This window comes from Phalangium opilio, unplaced genomic scaffold (assembly GCF_054372755.1).
Source record: "Phalangium opilio isolate 3A_F unplaced genomic scaffold, DU_Popi_V2 ptg000060l_1, whole genome shotgun sequence".
Classification (NCBI taxonomy): domain Eukaryota; kingdom Metazoa; phylum Arthropoda; class Arachnida; order Opiliones; family Phalangiidae; genus Phalangium; species Phalangium opilio.
Genome location: NW_028324177.1, coordinates 2,082,133 through 2,102,727, shown reverse-complemented (window position 1 = coordinate 2,102,727; position 20,595 = coordinate 2,082,133). Strand labels below are relative to the sequence as shown.

At 38.0% G+C, this 20,595-nt stretch overlaps 9 non-coding genes across 9 annotated transcripts; all 9 read left to right on the top strand.

Annotated features, from left to right (window-relative positions):
* The first annotated feature begins 17,343 nt into the window (after positions 1–17,343).
* TRNAV-CAC (transfer RNA valine (anticodon CAC)) lies at positions 17,344–17,416 on the top strand. Its single transcript has one exon. It is a non-coding gene; the product is annotated as a tRNA-Val (tRNA).
* Positions 17,417–17,481: 65 nt separating this feature from the next.
* Positions 17,482–17,554, top strand: TRNAV-AAC (transfer RNA valine (anticodon AAC)). Its single transcript has one exon. It is a non-coding gene; the product is annotated as a tRNA-Val (tRNA).
* Positions 17,555–17,619: 65 nt separating this feature from the next.
* TRNAV-AAC (transfer RNA valine (anticodon AAC)) lies at positions 17,620–17,692 on the top strand. Its single transcript has one exon. It is a non-coding gene; the product is annotated as a tRNA-Val (tRNA).
* Positions 17,693–17,757: 65 nt separating this feature from the next.
* TRNAV-AAC (transfer RNA valine (anticodon AAC)) lies at positions 17,758–17,830 on the top strand. The gene has a single exon. It is a non-coding gene; the product is annotated as a tRNA-Val (tRNA).
* A 617-nt stretch (positions 17,831–18,447) lies between these two features.
* Positions 18,448–18,520, top strand: TRNAV-CAC (transfer RNA valine (anticodon CAC)). The gene has a single exon. It is a non-coding gene; the product is annotated as a tRNA-Val (tRNA).
* Positions 18,521–18,585: 65 nt separating this feature from the next.
* TRNAV-AAC (transfer RNA valine (anticodon AAC)) lies at positions 18,586–18,658 on the top strand. The gene has a single exon. It is a non-coding gene; the product is annotated as a tRNA-Val (tRNA).
* Positions 18,659–18,723: 65 nt separating this feature from the next.
* On the top strand, positions 18,724–18,796 carry TRNAF-AAA (transfer RNA phenylalanine (anticodon AAA)). The gene has a single exon. It is a non-coding gene; the product is annotated as a tRNA-Phe (tRNA).
* Positions 18,797–19,688: 892 nt separating this feature from the next.
* TRNAV-AAC (transfer RNA valine (anticodon AAC)) lies at positions 19,689–19,761 on the top strand. Its single transcript has one exon. It is a non-coding gene; the product is annotated as a tRNA-Val (tRNA).
* Positions 19,762–19,826: 65 nt separating this feature from the next.
* TRNAF-AAA (transfer RNA phenylalanine (anticodon AAA)) lies at positions 19,827–19,899 on the top strand. Its single transcript has one exon. It is a non-coding gene; the product is annotated as a tRNA-Phe (tRNA).
* The last annotated feature ends 696 nt before the right edge of the window (positions 19,900–20,595 follow it).

Below are 20,595 nucleotides of genomic sequence, written 5' to 3'. Positions count from 1 at the left end.
TCCAATTAACAGAACAGTGTTAAAATACTTTTCCATCAGTAGTGGTTCCACTGACATTATACGAGAAAATGTCTATATGGAAAGACAACCATCACACGTAGTTATCGGCTTAGTTAGAACAACAGCCTTTAATGGAGCCCTAGATTTGAATAGCTTTGAATTCAATCATTTTAATTTAAGCTACTTGGCACTAACAATTGGAAATCAAACATATCCCAATCCTCCGTTTACACCCCACTATGCCGTTAACGAGTATTCCAGAGAGTATCTCTCAAACTATACGGCCTTGGATTTGTTCAAAAGTAATAAAGGAAACTGTATTACCTTCGAAGAATTTAAAGAGGGTAACGCTCTGTACGCGTTCGATCTTACACCGGAAGAACAAGCGGGCGCTGAACATTTGTCAAGAAACAAACAGGGAAGCCTAAGAATATCTATGAAGTTCAATTCTCCGCTAGTCCATAACGTAACTGTAATAGTGTACGCCGAGTTCGAATCTGAAATTATTATTTCTAAAGATCGTACCGTGATTTATAACCCATCGGGATAATGAATACGGTGGAAATAATCGAAATTTTAACGTGTGAACCTGTAACAAGACCTTTTTTCCTCGGTGTATTTGCTTTCGATCAAAAACCATTACCGCCAAAGCAAGCTAAATATTGCTTTTGTCTAAATACGGAACCTTCATCGAGTCCGGGACTTCATTGGTTAGCTATATATGTAAATGATAATGTAGGGAACGTTTTTGATTCTTATGGAAATGATCCCTCTTATTCTAATCTTAGCGATCTTTATGTCTACGCTAAAGAATGGTTTATAAACCCTGTACCTATTCAATATCCATTATCTTTAACATGCGGTTTACATTGTATTTTTTATCTAGTTAATGCCTGTTACGGTTACAATCTAAACGTTATTATTCAAGATTTATATAAACCAAATGATTTAATGTATAATGAAGCTTTGGTTCTATTGTTTTTATGTAATCATTTGTTGAAACATCAAAATAAATATTGCAATCAATAACAAGTTGGGAAACCAAAATAAACCTCTCCGAGTCGAGACGCAATCAATCACCACATATAGGCTTGCCTCTGTGGTTGCCAGCGAATTATTTTTGCGGAATAAACATTATTATTATTATTAAAACGTTTTCCTTAAATAGTTAAATAAATATAATTGGTACTATTTTGCCAACTGCGAACGCGGTTACAGACACACATACGTCCAGTGCAATACCTTTCCGTGACGTCATTGTCACTCGGAGAGGTAATACACTATCCTAGAAAACTAACGTAAGTTATAGCAAAAGTGGATGAGAGGAAAAGTATGAAAATGGCCAAAAGTCGTGAGTCATCAGAGTTTTGCCGTAGTTGACCGTTTTAGTGGCGTAGCTATACTGGGCCTGTTCATTCCTTTAAAATAGGTCTTGTGTTAATTCACGGTTACCGTCATCGGCTATTTTGTATGCTAGAACTTCCTCGATTTGTGTTTGTAGTCAGGACAGAGTAGCTGGTAATGTTTTAAAAGGTATTTGAAGGTATAATATGGATTTAAGTAAGGTTATCGAAGCAATAGAAGAGCACATAAAATTGGATACGTTTAAAATAAATCTCGGCAATATAGCTATAGCGCGAGCAGCTTGCATCGTGAATCACGTGATCGAGTGGGTTATGGTTAAACCAAGGAGCATAAATGTCTGAACTACTTTCAGTCGCGAGTTTGCAAGTCCATCAGTCACTACTAAACTAAATAGTTATTGGCGAAACTTTGATGTCCGCGTTTTTTAACACAGGCTCTATGGCCATTGTCATACTTTCCCTCTCATCCACATTTGGTTATAGTCATCTTCAATTTATTTCCGGAAAGACATATTATGAGGCATCAGTATCCATAAGATCAAAGGTTGCAAGAAAAATTCATTAATTGGTCTACCTCAAGCAATTCACTGTTTTGCTTAATTTGCCTGCTTTATGCCTCTGAAGCATACTGCAGAAAAAATGAAGAAATCGATTAATACGTTTTTCGCGCAAAATAACAATAAAATTTTGCTTTCGTTGTACAATACTGTTTATATGACTAATGAAAAATTGATAATCATTGCTCCTATATTTTAAATACGCGAATTCATATCCAGGGTTAACTGCTTTTTAGACCATTACATTAAATACTTATACAAGGGCGTGAGGGAAATAAGCTCGGATGGCGGTCTCTCCCCTCTGGTGTTTTATTCTCTTATACGTCTCACCGTTTTCTTGAAGGTGAAAATAAACATGAGCACAAAATTTCAAATTCGCTTTTTTTATTTTTTATTATTCAGCACTTAAAAAACTTCTTCCTCGTTTTCTTCTTCAAATTCTTCTACTTCAAATTGGATAGAATTATTTTTATTTAGCTCATGATCGTCAGCATTTGCTTTCTCATGATCGTCAGCATTTGCTTTCTCTCCTCCGACTTCGACATTAGCGGGCTGCTCAACCAGGTTAGTTGAAACCTTATCTTCATCCCGAGTTTTTTCATCTCCACCGAGAACTTTCGATGTATCTGAATAACTAAGTAAGAATATTGAGAAACATTAATTCTATTTTTTAACACTTCAAACAGGTGAAATGTTTAAAAAGTGTTTGAAAATTTGATGTGATCTCCATTAAAGCTATTCCACTCTTAAAAGTGTAAGGTATATTTCAGAAATACAGTAATTCTGATTCCTTTTGAGTCAAACAAGCAAAATGTTACCCATACGATCAGAAATCCATATTATCGACAAAATGTTGACAAAAACTCAATATGGAGATTATTACGTACTTTTCAAAGAACTGCGATAGCTCTTTTCCCTCAGCACTATCTATAACCGGAGACTCTAAGTTGACCACTGGCGGTAACGAAACCCTGCTAAAAGACCTTTTTGTTTAATAAAAACATTATCATACCTACAAACACTGAAAACATTTGATAACTACTCATAAGGGTGTAGATTAGTGAGCACGAATAAGGAGATTCAGATTGATCAAATTCTCCGTCAGCCCCCCCCCACTTTCGAAATCGGTACCAGTGCTAGAGTGCAGCACATACCCAATCGGCGCAGTGGAGAGGGGGAAAAGTTTGTTTTAATCGTGCTCACTGTGTAAATTAAGCCGGACTTTACTAGACAGTGTAGCTAACGTTTAAAGTGCATTGGACCAGTGGGCTATAGAAGGAAATTATACGTGTAACCAGAGAAAGTATAAAGAGGGGGAGTTGAAGCTAACGCTAAACAAGGCAGTTTGGTGTTCTCGCTTTTCTTTTTTATTCACTTGATATATTTTTTATCCTAATAGCCGGTTCACCGCATTTCAACCAATAAGAGGTTAGAAAAGGATTTGCGCACACACCGGAAGCTTAGAGGTAAACTTTCCAAGAACACTGAACCAAGCCTTTTACTCCTCTTCTTTATAACCTCTTTGGTGTAACCAGCTGGTTGAGTTTTCTACTCGTTGAAGGACTACAATTCTTTGCATTCTTGTCGTTCAACAGATTTGAAAAACTCAACAGCTTCTTTGACCGTCTTTGGGGTGTGCTACGAGTTCAAGTGGTATAGAAACGGGCAACCATGATTATTACAATTTGTTTAAAATGATTATCGCACACATTACCATATAAGTAATTATGTCATAAGATTATAAGGTATTTTCCATAAGTATGACACTACCTATAGAGTGCTGTCAGAAGCGCCGGTGTGACGTCACCCATGCTGTTTTCCCATAAAGAAAAAACGGTAACTGTCATGGCCGCTCATTGCTAAAGGCAGACTCGTGACGTTTAACCTTCGATCTGACGTCACAACTGACAGCACTCTATACTTCGTAATGCTAGAGACGCACAGCTCGAGCTAGTTCGAGAACGACAAGCGAGAATTGACTACACTCGGTTAATTTTGCAATCCATCTTCCTATTTAGTCTGTACTAAGCCTTTGACAGCGCCAGAACCAGGCGTCGCTTTACGAGAATCTATGACCTATGTCATTTCATGACAAGCTCCAGTTTGTAACCAGTGACAAACTTATGGAACATATCTTAATAACTTATGTTATACGAAGGTAAAATTAAGATATTTTTGTCATAAATACCAATTGTCTTCGACAAAAATTCCTAATAAATTTCCTTTTTGATCCAAAACATCTTGTGGAATTCTAATTATTTTGAAAAGCATTTTTAATTTAGCACAATACTTGAAAATATAATACTAATTACCTGCTTCCGTCCAAATAGCAATAAGCCCTTTTCGCTACGGAATAGCTGCCAATCGACATTTTTATGTCCGTGCATGTATCCCACAAATTGTATAAAAGGGTTACCGATTTCAATGGGTTTTCGTAAATGGGGTCTACTTTGTTATGCGATAAGGCATCAACCAAAATTTGGGCCGGAATGCCATTTAAATAGCCGAAGCCACCAATCATGGTTAATTGTTGTGGATAAATTATAGTTTTCTTAAAAAAAAGCCTCGAAATATTTAGTGGCCAACCACTAGCAAAGTCACCAGCTAACCGCTGTACAATATTCCATGGATTGTACTTAGCTGAAAACGAAGCCTTTCCGCAATCCATCTAAAACTCTTATAAATTTAAAATATTTAAATGAAGAAAACTGTGGGTATTTTTAATGTTTTCAGCAATTTAAAACACCAAAACGTTACGGTGGAGGGTGGGGTAGGGTGAAAAGGAAAATCAAGTAGTTTTTAATTGATTCTTGTACGAATTATAAGACCAATCTGCATAGTGAAACATCCAGGAAACACATACGAATGATTTGACAATTCAAATTGCTTTAAGATTTCATAGTTAATTAGAAAAATGGCACTTTCGACCAATTGCGTAACGCATTGCGTTCTTGTTAAAACATTACCGTAGCACGCTCTATATCTCGAGCCACGATAGCGAGCAGGTCTTGTAATTAGTAGAAGAATCGATAAAAAAACTAGATTTTCATTTTCGCCCTCCCTTTTTGGTACTTTTTAAGGGGCTATCCAACTCTCTCTCCTTTTTACCCACCCGCTATGAGGAAGATCGTCGTTGTTCCTTCGGCTCAAACAGTCCCATTATCTGGATTATAAAAGTATTGGGGAACGGCATCAAAGTACGGCAGACTCTGGGGAAAGGTTTGAATTTCTGTCGATCCGTGGGGATGAACGAGTAATTCTACGCGTGACTTAAATTTCCTTATATTCACAAGTGTTTGCAAAGCCTAGCCATCCGCAAGGATTATATTTGGTCATCGTTTAAATTGTTTGTATTGAAATATTAAGGAATCCCCCCTACGAGTAGGTGAAGCCTCAAATTTTATAATAAATAACATTTGCAATAAATCAATTTAAAATATAATCTCTAAAGACAAAGGTTAGTGCTTCGGGATAGTACGTTAATGAACTGAAACGTAATTTTTAAGATTGAGGTCTGAAATCCATACTAAGAGTGATAATGGGAATGGGGAGAGAATTAGACACTCTGGTGTGACGTCCCTAATGGACGGTCCCTTCGGTCTTGTCAATAAAACGTTTAACTTAACTATTTACATTACCCATAACCGAGTTTAACACTTTAGCGTTTTATATTGATGCTCAATATACATTAATTAAATAAAAAATATACATACGAAGGGTCATTCCTATTTTAGAGGCCGTTTTCCATAGTGGTAAATTTTTTAGTAGGATGGTAGTAAAAATAGTAGTATTCCCCCTACTTGGAAAAGCAAAACCCATGATGGAGAAAATAGTATGAATTGCTACACTGTGCCGACTAACCATAAATTACCGCCTTTTCCAAAACATTGCTGACTAACCATAAATTGCCGCCTTTTTCCAAATTATTTCTGACTAACCATAAATTGCCGCCTTTTCCAAAATATTGCTGTATTACTGTCTTTTTCCGTGTAAAGAGGCGCATACTTAGCCTTTCGTGAATAAACCGGAAAAATGAAATGGGGTAATGCACTGGCCTTTTAACATTGCGTTTTAAGTGTTCTAATTGCGAGGCCAGTACAGAATGAACATGCAAAACGAAATGTTGGAATAGTACATTGGCCTTTTAACTAGGGGTCCTAAGAGACAATAATTGCGAGGCCAATACTGATATGCCCTTAGGTTCAAACGAGATTAGACCAGGTTAGGTTAGGTTTGGTTTAGGCGAGGCGGGTGAAATTTCATGTCGGGCCTCTCAAGTAGGCGTTGGTAGTGGCCTACTTGAGAGGCGTTAGAAAATAAACATGCAAACGGAACCGTGGACAATTACAAGGGCCTCTGAACTAAGCGTTTGTAGTGGCCTACTTGAGAGGCCAGTAGAGAATAAACACACAAAATTAAATTAGGGACAATACATGGGTCTCTTATCTATGTTTTTATCGTCGGCTACTTTGCCGTTCGTGAATAAATATTAAAAACGAAATGGAAGTATCACATTGGCCTTTAAACTAGGTGTCCTAAGTGGCCTAATTGCGAGGCCAGTACAGATATGTCCTAACGTTCAAACTAGGTTAGGTTAGGTTAGGTTAGGTTAGGTTAGGGTTTGGTTAGGTTAGGTGTCGGGCCGCTCATCTTGGCGTCAGTAGTGGCCTACTTGAGGGGCCAGTAGAGAATAAACAAGCAAAATGGAACCATGGACTATTACACTGGCCGCTTAACTAGGCGTCAGTAGTGGCCGACTTGAGAGGCCAGTAGAGAATAAACAAGCAGAATGGAACCATAGACTATTACACTGGCCGCTCAACTAGGCGTCAGTAGTGGCCTACTTGAGAGGCCAGTAGAGAGAAACAAGCAAAATGGAACCATAGATTATTACACTGGCCGCTCAACTAGGCGTCAGTAGTGGCCTACTTGAGAGGCCAGTAGAGAATAAACAAACAAAATGGAACCATGAACTATTACACTGGCCTCTCAACTAGGCGTCAGTAGTGGCCTACTTGAGAGGCCAGTAGAGAATAAACAAGCAAAATGGAACCATAGATTATTACACTGGCCGCTCAACTAGGCGTCAGTAGTGGCCTACTTGAGAGGCCAGTAGAGAATTTGCAAACAAAATGGAACGATGGACTATTACACTGGCCGTTCAACTAGGCGTCAGTAGTGGCCTACTTGAGAGGCCAGTAGAGAATAAACAAGCAGAATGGAACCATAGACTATTACACTGGCCGCTCAACTAGGCGTCAGTAGTGGCCTACTTGAGAGGCCAGTAGAGAGAAACAAGCGAAATGGAACCATAGATTATTACACTGGCCGCTCAACTAGGCGTCAGTAGTGGCCTACTTGAGAGGCCAGTAGAGATGGGGTTTACTGATCTTCGTGTAGAGACAGACGAGATTAGGAGTGGCCTCACAATAGGGCGACTATAGACACCTGGTTGAGAGGCCAAGATGTGGGGAAGTTCCCTTTGGTGATATGTTTTGTTATTTTGAGCGCATTAATAGTACAAAATGAATTTCTTTTGGGAAATTTCGATGAGAACATTAGGTTAAATAATCAAAAACTGTTAAAACAGTAAAATCATACGAAAACGTTGCTTCTGAAATATGCCTAATGAGTATTCAAATAGAGCTGTTCATAGTATTTTCTCCGTCATCGGTCTAGCTTTTTGATCTAGGGAAAATACTACTATTTTTACTACTATCCTACTAATAAAAATCCCACTATCGAAGGCGGCCTCGTAAATAGGAAAGATCCCATACGAATATTACTTGTAACGTTGGAATATTCCAATTCTGAGATTTTTCAATTAAAGTGGCTAACGTTTTATCAGAGTGAATACGAGAAGCAACACTGAGATTTTTCAATTAAAGTGGCTAACGTTTTATCAGAGTGAATACGCGAAGCAACAATGAACCTCACGGCGAAGACAGAAGAAAAAATGGTCTTTACCCGCACTAAAATAATGGTTTTTTAACTTTAGGGCAAAGGTTGTAATGAGTCATTCACTTTGGAGTTTCTTTAGACCGAGAAGCGTCAATAGGCCAAAAATTACGTCAAAGTTCTATTTTTGGGGAAAGAATTGGGGAACGAATCATATTTCCGTTTATTGGTTATAGTGGCGTTATTAGTGGCTCAACCTCAGTTCCGAACCTGGTTTTATGAACAAAATGATCCAATTGTTAAAAAATAGACCTATGGCCAGTAAGCGGAAATATGTGCTCCCCATTTCTTTCCCAAAAAATAAGTCTTGACGTCATTTTTGGCCTATTTATTCGGTATATATAGACATTCTAATTCCTTTGACAGCTATAGTTTTTTTTCACCATGGAGTAATATTTTAGGAAATCAAACTTTATTTTGATGCTTTTCGACCGCACTTTATATTATCAGTCCATAAAAGCTCTCCACGTAAAAAAAGCACTAGTGTCCTTTACATGTTTTTTAACGCAAGGAGCATTTTTAAATTTACGCAAGGAGCATTTATAAATTTACACAAGGAGCCTTTTTATACTACTGAACCATTTATATGCGACTCCTTGGTTTTAGCGACAAACGCCGTTTTAAAATATATACATACATTTTTACAGCTCATATATAAAGTGCACAACCAGAGTAATGCTACATTATTATAGAATTTTACGCAGTTTTGTTAAGACGTCTACTTTAAAATGTCTAAAGCTTCAACGATGGAGGAGATAATGGGTCAATTCCCATTTTTAAGCTTGTTTGGGTCAAACCATCTTAACGTTGAAGAAATGATTAAGGTAATAGAGAATAATTATTGAATTTCGATTAATGTACAACTTTAGATTAGAATATCTCTCAAATTTTACGAAGTTTAGGAATGTAGAGGTGCTTGTATGTAAATAGTTTTTAGCGTGTTGGAACGAGTGTTTGAATTCTAATTGTTATTTTGTAGACCGCAGGAATTACGTTAGAGTTCAGCGCGCACAACTTTGTCCCGAAGCTGGACCCTGTCTTTGAAGGACAAAGCCTTTTGTCGAAACATTGCCTAGCGAAAGAAGATAAATTAAAGCAACGTCAACGCGATTTTTCATTCCAACTGGCCTGTTTGGAACACGCCTTAAACCAGAATGCAGACGTAAGTTCGTTTTCTAATCAATCATAGGTACTTTTTATGGGGTTTCATATAAGACAGACTGAGTGTAATATCCTAGTTGTAGAAAATCGAAAGAGGTGTTAAGACTGTATTTCATAGTGATGTTTGAATTGACTGGTGTAGATGGGTTCAATTTTTATTTTTATGCGCCTGTATTTTAAGATAAATGCCAAGCAGTGCCTCGAGTTGTTGAGATGCTTTACTTAAAAACGTATGCTTGAATTGGAAAACTATCGAAAGGAAAACATCTTAGCCAATTTTAGTGAATCAGTAAGAAATTCAGCCTCGTCTGAACGATACGAGACCCTCTTTGGTGAAGATTTCGCGGCAAACATCCTATCAAACTATTTAACGAACAGAGTTTTGGTAGTGATAAACAATGCTATAATCGACTAAAGGATATTATGTAATATAATACTTTTCTTTCTAGATTGAAGCCAAAAAAAGAAATGCATCCTTCGCAAGGATTTCAGCAAATCGGGGTCAAGTTTATAAAAAACGCTACAATTAAAATTGTGTTGCACTGTAAATTGAATAAACCAATAAAAACATATTGACAGCGAACGCAAACTTACAAACATATTGTCCTATATTTCTGTTCCTGCGCACGAACACAATAGACCATTTAGAAAAATTACATACAGAAAATCCAACACAATGATGTGGGCCCGCCAATGCACTAATCTTCCTCGCGTCAAGAAGCAACTCATGACGGAGTCCGGATTTAATGCACTACCATAATTGTATCTCCACCTTGGTGTGTTGGTTTCTGTGAGTTCAATTTTCGAAGTGATCAATTCGTTCAAACAAAATATCCGCCATCTGGTTTCCACTTTTGCAGTGACTGGTTATTGTATGTAAACGCGCAAATGCAAGCTCAGCTACCCGACGTTCGTTGTGGGGCTATAAGGGACTGGAACCGCTATGAGTACCTTTCCACCTATATGAAATATATGCGTGATAATGTTTATGAATTGAACGCTTTTAAAGCCTTTAAATTGAATAATAAATGCCTAATCATAAACCTAAAGGGTCACAGCCATAAAACAATTACTTTCCTAACACGTTTATCTAGCGAACCCAGCCTTGATAAATACAACCAAACTACTTCTAAAACTTTCTTCTACTGTTAGGAAATAAAACATGCAACTGTATCAAATTCGGTAATGACTTGTGATTATACATGCGTCATATTCTAGGCAAAACATTTTAAGCCATGTTTGGAACCGTACTTTCTTTTGGGAGATTTAGGATGGGCAACCTATGAGTTTAGTCAAGACTCTGGGTACACTTTTCTCCAAATATACAAGACTAAATGTACATTGAAAAAAAAACAACCTTCGAAGAAAGTGCCAAAAACACAGATTATCACTGCTCTAGCATTCATAAAGGACTAAAAACAGCTATTCCAAAGACTAAATAGAAAACCTTTAATATTAATTAAAACCTGAACCATTGTTTTTCCTCGAATTTTCTAACTTAGCACAAAATACTATTTTGCATGATGTGAGACCATGTCGGAAGTGTGGCGAACTCCTGTAAACCCAGGCTCTGGGCGACTCGTGTTGGCGTGTCTGCCAGAGGTGACTACACCCTGCCATCACCTTCAATGTAAACCTTAATTCTACCCTGATTAATCACGTCATAAAGCCTGACTAATCGCATCCTTCCCGAAGACCCTTATGGTCATTGAAACCCTTGATTAAAAAAAAAATTAGTTTTAATTTTAATTTATTTACTTTTCATAAAATTGAAAACCACATTTCAAATATAACATTAAGCTAAGACGACAATCTTTATAATAATCATTTAATAAAACATTTCTGGATATACAAACCAACAAATCTTAATAAACATGTTGTAACCACGCTTGCGAGATTTATAAAGTCGCCCCACGTGGCCATAAAATCCTTGGCTAATACTAAGAATAACTACACTGTTCTTAGGTTCAATCATACTTTATTAAACTAACTAATTAAATAATAATTAAATGCCACTTGCATTATACAATTAAAGAACTTATAATAATTACTGATAATGAGGATGAAGTCCAATACCAGGGCAAGACGCCCTATGCTCGAGCATACTACTACATTCTAGTAGTGGAGAATGACTGACTTAATAGGATAAGCAGTCGACGCTTATATAATACGGGGAAAGGTCAGAGGTAACACAGGGTGTTAAAACTCCATGTAACCTTACACCCCTGGAGTAGAAACTCAGGAGGTTCCCTAATTACTACGGAAGGTTACAATGTAATAAAATGTATGGGCAACATATGTAAGATATCAACTAATTCGAACCATAAAAAAACCCATATTGCATATGGAAAAACGGGTTCTGAGAAAACCCATATGGGGGAAAAACCATTAATACAATTAAACTTTTAACAATGTTACATCTATTCTGCCAGTTTAAACGATAAATGTTTCCCGGATAGTGTCCGATAGAGACGTGTGTTCTTGGAAATATAAATTACCTTTTAACTCAAACTATTATGTAATGAAATTAGGTCTGTAGTCCCAAAAATTACAAAGAATAACAGTTCAGCTCCACTCCATGCAAAATATTTGAATCTTGGCGACAAGTTGTGCTCTGATCGTTAGCGGCTGATAAAAGTTGAACTTCCTCTTGCATTGCGAACTGCCAGACTGTTCTGTAGTTCGCTTCATTTGGCCCTAGTTTCTGTTTCCGTAACATTGAACGTGCTTAGCATATTAATTCGTCCGTAAACCTGAAACATTACTGACAGTCATTTTAATGATGCGCATTATACCCAGTTGACCCATTTTAAAATTGGTTTTACGTAATACCCTTTAACAGTTTAAACGTGTTTTTATGACGTGGTTATGCACTTCACTATGGACTGCTCTGCAGTTCGCCTTCATATGACCCCATTTGCTGTTCCAATACCATTTAAAATGTTTGGCATCTTTATCTGTCGGGTTGTTTCTTTTCTCCTTTCCTAAGATCGTTTTAATGTGCGTTAGACAAAACTTTTTAATGGTTTGTTTGACTTTAATTAGCGTAGAGATTAGGGTGTGAAAGTTTTATGTATATAAGTCTATAATTTATAAAATGCTGCATTAAATCGCTTAAATGATTTTTTACACTTAACTGTACCTCGTTTTGAATATTTCTAAGATAAACTTTCTTGAGAAATCTCCATTAGTGACTTAACGTGCTGGAAGAAAAACAAGAACAATTATACTTATGTTAGTTACACCAAAATTAAGAACCTTATCCAAAATGGTTACACTTTGGTCATGCCAAATTTAACAAACTCATCTACGCTGTTCACCATCCTAACCCTCTCTAGGGTATGTTCCACGTCACGACCACAAATTTCAAATGCCTGGAACAAATATAATCTATTAAATAGTTAATTTTGGATTTGCAAATACACACATGACACCATTACGACGAAAATAAAGTTGTGAGAACTGTTAGGTTAGACTTGTCATTTCTAACTATCGCCCTTTGGGGGCAATTCTTTAAACTTTATAAACGAGTTATCACAAGTGACAACTATCGTCTAAAAGGTTGATGTCAAGCTCGTGCGTTCTATGAGAGCGCGATATCTAAATAGGCTATTTCTTCAATGTCTCTATCAACTCTAATGACTTGGTATAGGAAACACTGAGAAAGTCTTACGTCATTTACACTTTTTTATAATAATTTTGAAACATGCTATAAATAAAATCGAATTAAATGTGTAAGGAAAAGTAATGTTTCAGATTTTTAGAAAATATACCGTTTTGGATTTGCCAATTATAAAGATAACGATGAGAAATACTATCAGCACGATTGAAGTTTTGACTGTCTATTAGGTACATGTCACAAAAGGAAGTAGAATGTATTTCGAATCATGGCGGTCAGGAATTGCTTTATTTTACATTGACTAACGTACCTAATCCGGAGTAACGGTTATGACATGGTGATAGAAAAGTGAACTGAATTGGTACATTTGATATAATGCAATTGAATATCTTTTAGAAATGAAACGCTTACCGTATTTCCACCATACTGAACAGTTCCGAATCAACTATCCGTCAAGTAGAGCCACAATTGCTCTTATCGTTTTTCCAAGCCACGCATATAGTTGGATACAGGCACACCCAATTTAAAGGTGTTTTTTTTCCAAGCCATGTATATAGTTGAATAAAAGCACACCCAAGTTAAAGGGGTTTTGCAAACCATTTAGCAAATTGGCTAAAGGACAACCCAAGTTAAAGTTGTCTGGGTTTACCTAGAAAAGTACACAAATCCACCGTCTCCACCCACTTGTATACATTAAATTGTTCCATTGTTTAATTGATTGAAAAATATTGTTAAAAACACGTTTGATTGTTAAAGCTAGGCTTTTCTTACAAAACAGATTGCTTTGTGATAAGAATAATACGATTCCCTATAAGATGCTTCATATCGCTCTCGAAATGCCTTGTTTCCAAAGGCCAAATCTAATTGGCAATAATAATCTGTTGAATATTTTTTTTCCAGACCAGGTAGTAAACACATATCAAATGATTCAAAAAAGCTTGTCAGTGCCGTCTTACACTTTAAAAAAATTATATTAAAATCTCCAACCGCTACTGTGGGAACTTTACTGTCATATCTTTCATCAAACAAGGGGTTAAAATCTTCAAAAACAGAACGGAGGCTTGCTCCGGGAGATTTGTATAACAGTACCAGTGATACAAGTTAATTTTCTATGTAAGCATTGAGCCATTAACGTTCTATGTGGGGATTTCTAAAAGGAATATCGCTGCGTAAAACTCTGCATTGTATAAATTGAACCGAATTTTCAGGCGAATCTTTTAAATATACAGATGATCCAAACGCCACTCTACGAGCAGTTCTGGGTAAAAGAATACCACCTATTTCCGTAGAGGACGGTACAGAAAAATTATCTGTTTCTTTTTTCCATGTTTCAACAAAGCATAATAATTTGCTATTTAAAATTACTTTATCTGCAAGAACGTCTTTTAAGTGTGCGTTCAAGGACTGCACAATGTGTACATCAATGCATAAAGCGTTTTGTAAGAACGGGAAACTAATAGATTTACATTCACGCAACCTTTGGAGTTCGAAAGTCAACAATATTATTCTTGGGCGCATTTGGAACTTGAAATTTACCATCAATATATAAACCGGAAGCGGTCTTTGCTCTACTACATGCCACATATAAATTCGCTCTTTCTAATTTCCTTGTAGCCTTACAATGCACGACTATCGATGAGTACGTATCACCCTGGCTTTTATGTATCGTAATCGCCTCAGAAATAACCAAAGGAAATTGTTTCCTCGAAACTGAAACATTGTTTTGTCTCCATTTTCTATTAAATGCTTTAATGACCTTTTCAACAGGCGTCCAAGAAACATTAAAACTATTATTCACATATAAACCATGACACTTTTGTCTCAACATTTTCCCAACTTTGGGATCGTCAAACTCCATCCATACCCTGAACGGGATTTTATCCCCGAGCCTATTTGTGCCGTACTCTATCTTTCTTAACCAACCGGTCGCGCTATTAGTTAGTCCGTCAGAGGTGTCAACATTGTTGGTCATCATATATCTCGCGCCACACGCAAGAGTCAATTGTTTGGGCAGACCATACGTATCAGACGTTGCTAACTTTTCAACTTGGGAAAGTATGTTATTTTTAACTTCACTACTAAGATCACCATTGACAACATCTACTGAAACCGAAACAGCCTTTTCCGTATTCATGTTTAAAAGCTTATTTTGATTGAATTGGTTTACTTCCGCGTTAGTGGCGAAAAGATGTATCGCTTCTTTTGGGGGTACACGCTCAGGCGTTACCTCCAGACTACTAAAGAAATCAATATCATTTTGAGTCATACTTCCCACAGCCATTCTATTTAAAGCTTCAGCAAATATTTTATCATCTCTCTGTCTCATAATTTCCTCAAGTTCGGCAAATTCAAATTGCTCCCATATTGGGTTACCAATTAACAACGCGTAAGGATTATCTTTCTCACTTTGACCTTGAAATGCGAAATTATCGCAAACTGGTCTCAATTGGTTAAAGTCTCCAACTAGAACGACAGACGCACCACCAAAATAATCAGGACAACCCATAATCTCTTGTAACCTAGCGTTTACCCGATTAAACACTTTCGCTCCAACCATTGAAATTTCGTCAATTATTACTAGTTTTACTTGACCATAGAGTAACCTGCATTTATGAAGTGTTCACTTTCCAATCTCGATATATTTCCACCAAATTGGCTAACGGGTAAACTAAAAGTACTGTGCAAAGTTGCCCCACCTATGTTAAAGGCAGCCTTGCCAGTAGGTGCGCAACGGATTACTTTCGCTTCCGATGGATTACTCCCAGGTTGTTTGTTGTAAAACCTTGACACAGATTCAAATATAGCACTAATCAAAAGACTACTCCCCACACCAGCGCCCCCCTGTAACAAAGAGGCGCAACGGAGTTTCTTTGCTTTTTACATGATACAAAACATGGTAATATATCTCTATTTGTTTTGAATTCAATTTTCTAAGAAGGGCGTTGTACTCAGAGTCATTAATTAAGGTAATTGACGGAGCAACAGTATTTTCGGCATTGCCATCAACAATTTCTCTATTAATATTTCCTACAGGTTCTTGAACCGTATTAATTAAAAAATCGGAATCATCCATAGCTAAAGATCTATCAACTTCATTTCTATGTTCTAATTCAGGCTGGATATTAGTAACATCCACTTGAATTTCTCCATTTTCAAAATCTGCTACAGCCTGTTCCACGGCTTCAACGTCAATTTCATTGTGAAATTCTTTCCTAACTTCATTAATAGTTTCGCGACAAAGCTCATATTCTGATTTCATATCCTTTGTCAAAATATCATTACTTTCATCGCGCCAAGGCTTAAACAACATTAATTTTTCACGATAAAAGCTATCGGGATCTTTTTCTAAATTGAATCTTCTGTACCTAATAATTTTAGCACGGCCACGTTCCCCAGTAGCACTGCCGACGTAGGGCCTACATGGTCGGCTTTGTGTGTTACCGACGAGTTGGTAAAAAGTCACTAATAAGTCGGCAGAGTAATGGTTTGAAAGTCGAAATGTCCGCCTGGAGGGACGATGGCCCGCCGGTTTTCCTACTGTTTTGAGGCTACTATAAAACGACTGTTGGCCGACTATGTGTCGGCGTCATTATGCCTACCTAATGCCGCGCTCAATCCGACGATTTCGCGGCTTTTTAGTATAGGAACGGTAAATCTTCGGTAAAGGGCTGGTAGAGTAAGGGTTTGAGAGTCGAAATGTCCGCCCGGTGGGACGACGGCCCACTGGTTTACCGACTGTTACGTCACGAATGAAATCCGACCCTCATCCAACACGTTTGAGAGTCGACTTAACCGCCTGTCAGCAAGAGGTCCGACGCTTTTGCGACGATCAAGCCTTAACTCGAGGCTTCATTCGCTTATAGTAAAGGATACTGATACCAAGTATTGAAATTTCTTTAATACATTTTCAATGAAAATCACTTTAGAATTTGTACTTTGGTTATTTCAAGTAACATACAGGTTGAGCATCAATTATAACAATTTCAAATATTAAACAATGTATTCGATATTATACGACTAGTCTAATGGAAATATTAGCTGCCTAGCTAATTGGTTTTAACCAAAAGTAAAATTTTTCAGGGCGAGTATAATATTTAAATCAATTAAACCATTTATTAATATTCATTGTTAATATCTTCGATGTGGCCAGTTACTATCTCTTAAATTACAAAAATCTTAATGAAAAATATACAGGGTTGCCACGGAATTTTCAGAACAAAATTCCCGGACTTTTCCAGGTTTTCCCTGACCTTCTTCTCAGATTTTCCCAGACCTTTTAGGGCGGTAGGGTAAATTTTTACAGCACGTTTTAAAGGTGCCAGGTTCGTGCCCTGGTAGATGCATGTTTTGACCATTGTGATTAGACATAGTAATAAGCTAGATCTCTTCGAAAACTCGGAATGGCCAAGAATCTATGGTGTAGTGGTTATCACGTCCGCCTAACACGCGGAAGGTGTCAGGTTTGGGCCCTGATAGATTCATGTTTTGACCATCGTGATTAGACATAGTAATAAGCTTGATCTCTTCGAAAACTTTTTATTAACACGTATCTATGGTGTATTTGTTATCACGTCCGCCTAACACGCGGAAGGTCCCAGGTTCGAGCCTTGGTAGATGAATGTTTTGACCATCGTGATTAGGCATAGTAATAAGCTAGATCTCTTCGAAAACTTTACATTAACACGTATCTATGGTGTAGTGGTTATCACTTCCGCCTCACACGCGGAAGGTCCCATGTTCGAGCCGTGGTAGATGCATGTTTTGACCATCGTGATTAGACATAGTAATAAGCTTGATCTCTTCGAAAACTTTTCATTAACACGTATCTATAGTGTAGTGGTTATCACGTCCGCCTAACACGCGGAAGGTCCCAGGTTCGAGCCCTGGTAGATTCATGTTTTGACCATCGTTATTAGACATAGTAATAAGCTAGATCTCTTCGAAAACATTATATTAACACGTATCTATGGTGTAGTGGTTATCACGTCCGCCTAACACGCGGAAGGTCCCAGGTTCGAGCCCTGGTAGATACATGTTTTGACCATCGTGATTAGACATAGTAATAAGCTTCATCTCTTCGAAAACTTTATATTAACACGTATCTATGGTGTAGTGGTTATCACATCCGCTTAACACGCGGAAGGTCCCAGGTTAGAGCCCTGGTAGATACATGTTTTTACCATCGTGATTAGACATAGTAATAAGCTTGATCTCTTCGAAAACTTTATATTAACACGTATATATGGTGAAGTGTTTATCACGTCCGCCTAACACGCGGAAGGTGCCAGGTTCGAGCCCTGGTAGATGCATGTTTTGACCATTGTGATTAGACATCGTAATTAGCTTGATCTCTTCGAAAACTTTATATTAACACGTATCTATGGTGAAGTGTTTATCACGTCCGCCTAAAACGCGGAAGGTCCCAGGTTCGAGCCCTCTTTGATACATGTTTTGACCATCGTGATTAGACATAGTAATAAGCTAGATCTCTTCGAAAACTCGGAATGGCCAAGAATCTATGGTGTAGTGGTTATCGCGTCCGCTTTGCACGCGGAAAGTCTCAGGTTTGGGCCCTGATAGATTCATGTTTTGACCATCGTGATTAGACATAGTAATAAGCTTGATCTCTTCGAAAACTTTTTATTAACACGTATCTATGGTGTAGTTGTTATCACGTCCGCCTAACACGCGGAAGGTCCCAGGTTCGAGCCTTGGTAGATGAATGTTTTGACCATCGTGATTAGGCATAGTAATAAGCTAGATCTCTTCGAAAACTTTACATTAACACGTATCTATGGTGTAGTGGTTATCACTTCCGCCTCACACGCGGAAGGTCCCATGTTCGAGCCGTGGTAGATGCATGTTTTGACCATCGTGATTAGACATAGTAATAAGCTTGATCTCTTCGAAAACTTTACATTAACACGTATCTATAATGTAGTGGTTATCACGTCCGCCTAACACGCGGAAGGTCCCAGGTTCGAGCCCTGGTAGATACATGTTTTGACCATCGTTATTAGACATAGTAATAAGCTAGATCTCTTCGAAAACATTAGATTAACACGTATCTATGGTGTAGTGGTTATCACGTCCGCCTAAAACGCGAAAGGTGCCAGGTTCGAGCCCTGATAGATGCATGTTTTGACCATCGTGATTAGACATAGTAATAAGCTTGATCTCTTCGAAAACTTAAATTAACACGTATCTATTGTGTAGTGGTTATCACGTCCGCCTAACACGCGGAAGGTGTCAGGTTCGAGCCCTGATGGATACATGTTTTGACCATCGTGATTAGACAAAGTAATAAGCTAGATCTCTTCGAAAACTTTATATTAACACGTATCAATGGTGTAGTGGTTATCACGTCCGCCTAAAACGCGAAAGGTGGCAGGTTCGAGCCCTGATAGATACATGTTTTGACCATCGTGATTAGACATAGTAATAAGCTTGATCTCTTCGAAAACTTTATATTGACACGTAACTATGGCGTAGTGGTTATCACGTCCGCCTAACACGCGGAAGGTCCCAGGTTCGAGCCTTGGTAGATGAATGTTTTGACCATCGTGATTAGGCATAGTAATAAGCTTCATCTCTTCGAAAACTTTATATTAACACGTATCTGTGGTGTAGTGGTTATCACATCCGCTTAACACGCGGAAGGTCCCAGGTTAGAGCCCTGGTAGATACATGTTTTGACCATTGTGATTAGACATCGTAATTAGCTTGATCTCTTCGAAAACTTTATATTAACACGTATCTATGGTGAAGTGTTTATCACGTCCGCCCAACACGCGGAATGTCCCAGGTTCGAGCCCTCTTTGATACATGTTTTGACCATCGTGATTAGACATAGTAATAAGCTTGATCTCTTCGAAAACTTTTTATTAACACGTATCTATGGTGTAGTTGTTATCACGTCCGCCTAACACGCGGAAGGTCCCAGGTTCGAGCCTTGGTAGATGAATGTTTTGACCATCGTGATTAGGCATAGTAATATGCTAGATCTCTTCGAAAACTTTACATTAACACGTATCTATGGTGTAGTGGTTATCACTTCCGCCTAACACGCGGAAGGTGCCAGGTTCGAGCCCTGGTAGATACATGTTTTGACCATCGTTATTAGACATAGTAATAAGCTAGATCTCTTCGAAAACATTATATTAACACGTATCTATGGTGTAGTGGTTATCACGTCCGCCTAAAACGCGAAAGGTGCCAGGTTCGAGCCCTGATAGATGCATGTTTTGACCATCGTGATTAGACATAGTAATAAGCTTGATCTCTTCGAAAACTTAAATTAACACGTATCTATTGTGTAGTGGTTATCACGTCCGCCTAAAACGCGAAAGGTGGCAGGTTCGAGCCCTGATAGATACATGTTTTGACCATCGTGATTAGACGAAGTAATAAGCTAGATCTCTTCGAAAACTTTATATTAACACGTATCAATGGTGTAGAGGTTATCACGTTCGCCTAACACGCGGAAGGTCCCAGGTTAGAGCCCTGGTAGATACATGTTTTTACCATCATGATTGGACTTAGTATTAAGGTTGTCGCACACTAGGCTGTTTCTCGTATCGGCAACGGTTGCCGCTAGTAAATCCGTTGCTGCTATAGGCAACTCGTATCGCACACATAGAAGTAAAAAATTATGCTCGCGTCGCCGATCTGGCGCTCGGACCAAAAACCTGTTCTGTCCCGAGTTCAGCTAGCCCCAACTTTTTGACGCTCCTCTTGGCAACCGCTCTGACGTCAAGGCATACCTCACTTTTTCAACCAATTGGAGCCGGTCCTACGGAATTTTTTCTATTGCACCACGTTTGAAAAAATGAAACCGCGCTTTAATGATTTTTTCTCACTTTCTTTTGAAATTTTGAATGAGTTGTTTTTATTTCCTAGCTTTCTTTCGTGAAAAATGGCAGAGCATAATATCATG